At 51.0% G+C, this 5022-nt stretch overlaps 1 protein-coding gene across 3 annotated transcripts in view; it reads left to right on the top strand.

The window, feature by feature from the left end:
• Positions 1-5022, top strand: part of HOXA3 (homeobox A3) — a 15569-nt gene that overhangs the window by 3858 nt on the left and 6689 nt on the right. Inside the window, exon 1 of one of the 3 annotated variants that reach the window (XM_014937731.1) lies at positions 364-384. The exons of the other annotated variants lie outside the window; for them this stretch is intronic. The gene's annotated coding sequence lies outside the window, so the exon portion shown is untranslated. Of the gene's footprint in view, positions 1-363; positions 385-5022 lie in introns of those variants that run through there. 3 annotated transcript variants of the gene reach the window in all.

Raw genomic sequence — 5022 nt, forward strand, 5'->3', positions numbered from 1 at the left:
TAAAACTCTTCTTTAACATATTGGGTTAAGGCTTTAAAAAGCAAAGGCTCGCGCTAAGAAACCCTGCTCCTTCAATGATTCCCTATTTCAAATAAAAGGATTTAAGTTGACGTATGACCACGTGAGCACATAATACAGCGCATTATTGTGGCATTTGGAGTGGAGACCCGGTCTGGCTCCGTCTGCGATTACGCTTTTCCAGTTTCTGTTCAGAGCAACCACCGCTTTCTTTTTTTTTTTTTTTTTTTTTTTTTGCCTTCTGCCCCCATCACCGTCCCCGCAAGAGCTGGCCATTTCGCTGACAGCTTTCGTTCCTTTTGGAAAGGTTATTGTCGAGCCGAGAGGACGAAATGCTTCGTTAGAAAGGATGGATTTTATTTTAAGGTATTTCCGTTGATTGTTCATTTATGTGGTGAGTTATTGCTGTTCGAGGCAAAGGTCAGTAGCAGAGGCTGGAGGGAGTGCGTGTGTGTGTGCGTGCGGGTGTGTGTGTGCACCCGGAGCCAGGCTGCTTCCCCCTTTGTTTCAATTTGCTGCGGTAAATATTCAACTCTCTCCCCTCGCAGCGAGCAGAGCAGGGAGAGAGTTTGCTTCTTTATTTATTTTTCTCCATAGAGATCCCACACTGCTGCTGATGGCCAGCTGCCTCAGCTCCAGCCCCTCCATTGCCATCTTATCATTATTTATGATCGGCTAGAGATGGGAAGCCTCTTTTTTTATTGTCGTCTTTGGACTTTTCCTCTCCCCTCCCCACCCCTTAATTTTATTTTATTATTTTATTTTAGTTGTGTGTTTGTCTGTTTATTTATTTACGTGTTTGGGGAAGTGGGAGAAAACGATGGGGGGGGTGTGTGGGGAGGGATGCTCCTCGGTCGGGGTCGTGCTCGAGTGTGCGGCGGCGGCGGCGGTTGTTGTTGTTTTATGGGTGTTTGTTCGGCCGCTGCCGCTCCGTAAATCGATGAGGACGCGATCCTGCTGCCATTTTATTTATGATGCTTTAGTGGCACTTTGTTTCCTCTCCGCTGAGGGCTGCATGGGCGCTCAGCTCTGTGGCAAAGCTTCCCCCTGCCCAAACGAGCTCCTCTCTTTTATTTCTGCGCGGTGAGAAGGAGCTGAACCCGGAGCCAGCCATGGCTTCTAACAATAAATCAGCCTTGGAAATGTGAGGGTTGGTTGGTTTTTTTTTTTTTTTTCTTCCTCTCTCTCTCTCTGAATGGGATTATGAAAAGCGAGAATAAAAGGGGGAGGAGTGGAAATTATCTTGTGGGAGAACATATAGTAGTCCGAAATTCATATCTATACCGTCGTTTGTATAAATATAGGTATATCCGTATTTGTATATACTTATAAATATGTGCGCGTAACCATACACTAAAAAAATATAATTTAAAAGAAGAAAATGAAATATTACTTGGCTAGCCCAGAAGGGCCAAATGCTATAAAAAACGACATTTCCCCGGTGTGTCCCGGCTTTGGGAAAGGTCGGGGCGCTGGGGTTCGCGTCCCCCCGGTTCGCTCCGCACCCTCGCCTCTTCCTACTGTACCATTTTGTGCCCAGCTGCCGGGTGCTTGAAATTACTCGTCTTCTAAGGGAGAAGGAAAGAGAGGGAGAGAGCAAGAAAAGCGTGCTCTGATAAAAACTCCACTGAAAACGGAATAGTAATAACAAAAAAGGTTATTTCCACTCGCTATTCGCGGCCGTTCTGCAGAGACCTGCGGGGCGGAGATGTTGGGGTTGGTCTCTCACTTTCCTGCTCTTTAAGCCGCTCTCAGAGCAGAACTGACCCAAAGAAATGCTATTTCCCCTTCTCGCCATACTGAAGCACGTTTTTCTTTCTTAGACCCGGCATCTCTCTGTCTCCTGAGCCGGGAGAAGAGCTCTTTCTCTCTCAGCTGTGTGTCTAAAAGCCAAGGCTGGCTTTGCCGTGTTTTGAAATGGGCCAAAACGCGCCTCAAAAATAAAGTGCGAGCTTTAATTGCAGCTCAATTACTTGGCAGCGATTCCTCTGATTTATGACCCAGTTCGGGTGCATATTGACCCAGTTAAAACACTCATAAATAATACAGTCCTGGTCTAGAGCAAAAGAAAGCCAGAAGAGTTTTGGAGGAGAGGGAGATTTCGGCGAGTTGTGTAAATAACCTCAGTCTGCTGAGCAAATAGCAAAGAGTCCGTTGCCATTCTTTAGTGATAGAGAATATAAACAGTAATTCAGATTAACCACGGCTCGCTTCGATAGTCCACTCCTTCTCTAAGACAGCTGATATCCCCTCCTAACTCTCTAACCACTTCGACAAGCACCACTTCCAGAATTGGTCCCTTTATCGAGCTCCCCGCCTTGCTGTTTCACCCCTAAGAAATCTCCCCAAATCAGCCTTGAATTATGGTGCTGCCTGCTTCTATTCCGGAGCGTCCAAGGACAAAGCGCTTTGCAGGCATTATTTTATTTAGAAACTAAGAGTAATTCCATGAAGGTTGGGGGAAGAGGGGGGGTGGGGGTAAGAAGGGGGAGGGAGAGTCCCGCAGAGTAGGACCCTTCGGGAAGAAAAGGCAGCTCATTTCTGAGCCGGGAATCAGCCCGAAAAGCTGCCGGTCCCTCCCCGAGCTGAGCCCTATCACTCTCCGCGGAATGGAGCAGAAAGAAAATATTCGGCCTCTGGGAAGAGAAAGATAGATAAAAGCAGCAGGGATCTGTGCGTTGGGACACTTATCCCGACGTGATAGGAGACATTAAAAAAAATAATCATCTTCTCATGTTTAAAATGACCTCTTTGGGGAGAGAGGGGGCGTGGGGAAAAGGGACTAATAGGCGAAATCTCGCAAAATACTCTTTGCAGGCAGCAAGACGAATGCAGGAAACACTTCAGTATTCCTATGAACCACTTGGGTTCTCACGATTAAAGTCCTTTGCAAATCCCTTCAGTTTTAAAAAGACCCCCTCCCCCCCCCCCCCCCCCCCCCCCCCCCCCATCACAGATACAGACATGTAGTTAGAATATCCCGCTGGAGATGGCTCCAAAGTTTAAAGGCGCTCCTAGGAAAAGATCGCCCAGTCTTTCGGCAGGGCTCCCCAAACCGGCAGGCTCCCCGTTGTCCGCAGGTTCCCGCAGTCCCCAAGCTCTCTCTCTCTCCCTTTGCCAAATCCTTCTCTCCATTCCGGGGGGCTCCGTCGGGGCGCAGCGTTGTCTCTCGTTATTTGGTCGGGCAAGAGGGCGAATGGCAGATCAGCAGTTTCAGAAGAAAGTGTGGGGTTGATTATTGACTAAAAAGACTTTTTTTTTTTTTTTTTTTTCCCTTCAAGGGGTTGTTTGAAGCAAAATGCATACGCGGGATTTTTGCCTCTCCTCTCCTCCTACGCTGCCCGCTTCCCCTTTCATGTGGTGCCTTCTCACTTATGCCATAAGGAGCAAGTGTTTTCTGTTTTAGTGCTCTGTTTACAGCTTTGGTGCATGAAGTCATAAATCTTGCATAGCCATAAATGACAAAAACCATTGGTATGCGTAAGAGGCCACCCCAGCCTTATAGTGCTTTTTTATTTCTCGCTTCCCCTTCGCTTTGTTTGTGCTTTAAGATGACACCGGGCTCCCTCGCGCTTTAAACGGACTAGTTATATTTTTAGTGCCTTAATTAACGAAGTAACGTCAAAATTACACTTAGGCATTATTCGGAGGCTCCGCTTAATGCACGGAGCCCACAGTCCAGCTCCTAGAGGGGCAGGGGCTGCAACTTTATTTAAGTTCTCGTTTGCAGGGTCGCTGCCGTGTCTCTGTCGCAGGGAGAGCGGGGGGACACCGCCACCCCCAAAACCCCAGGGCGCTGGGGAAAGAGGCGAGCTCCTTCCCCAGCTCTGCCGAGGAGCGGGAGGCGAAGGCGAGCTGTGCGGGGCCGGGCCCGCGTCCACGTCCACGCGGGACTGCCTCCCACGCGTCCCCACGGGGGGCGGGCCCCCTGCCCCGCCTGTGCAGCACATGTGTGTGTCTGTGAGCGCCTCTGTGCCCGTTCTGGGCGCTGGAGATATCTGGGGGGTGGTGGTGGTGGTGGTGGTGGGGCGGGGGGTGTCTGTGTGTACATCTCTGTGTGTGTGTGCGCTCACGCATGCATGAGTTAATAATTAGTAACTCTAATGATTTCCAGCGTGGCTCTGAAAGCATTGCCCAGAGCGGGGATCCTGGTGGGCTTCGGTCGGCTCTCCGGACCCAGCCCCAGCTCTCCGGGCTTTGCTCCCCTCCCCGCGACTCAGCCGGGGCTTTGCGGGGCTCTCGGCGGCGGGGAGCGGCAGAGGGGCTATTCCGCAGCCCCCCCCCTAAACCCACCGGTAAGAGGGACAAACCCAAGCCCCGGATTTTACAATCAGAATTAAAACATTTGCTCTGTTCGGGGTGAGTTGATAAACAGGGATTTTTAAATTTTTCTTCTTTTTTTTTTTTTTTCCCCTCCACTCCCCCCCCCACTCCCCTTTCTCCTTTCCTCTCTCTCCTTCCCTTCCCGGAGCAGCCCTGGGAAACATCCCCGTCCTCCGTGCCCCGCCACGCCGGGGACGGGTTCGGGGCAGGGTGGGCAGCCTGAAACGGGAGGGGAGAGGGGGAGGCGGGTGTCTGGAACCACCGTCCCCATCCCGTGTGGGGCAGGGCTCCTCGCCCCTCCCGGCCGGGGGGTGCCGGGTACGGAGGAGCTGAGCTTTGGTGCCCACCCCGCGGCCGAAGGGACCGGGCTGGGGCAGGCACAGCCACAACCCCCTGCTCCCTGGGTTGTGTCGCCTCCAAAAGAGGAGAAAAAAAAAAAAAAAAAAAAAAAAAAAAAGCGAGCATGCTGGCTTCCGCCTCAGTCGTCAGAAGTTAAGGTAAGCAGGCCACAAATACGCTGCTATCAGTCGTGAATGGCGGAGTTTATGTCCCAGTGATTTATGACCGTAGACTTAAATGTCGGTTCAAGAAGAGTTCACAAGCTGGGGCTTCCTTCCAGGCAGTGACTGATACCCTTACACTTCGTGTTCAGGCAGCTCTCTCTCCTCTCTTCCCCCCCCC

The sequence above is a fragment of the Calidris pugnax genome, unplaced genomic scaffold (assembly GCF_001431845.1).
Source record: "Calidris pugnax isolate Ruff unplaced genomic scaffold, ASM143184v1 scaffold11, whole genome shotgun sequence".
Lineage (NCBI taxonomy): Eukaryota > Metazoa > Chordata > Aves > Charadriiformes > Scolopacidae > Calidris > Calidris pugnax.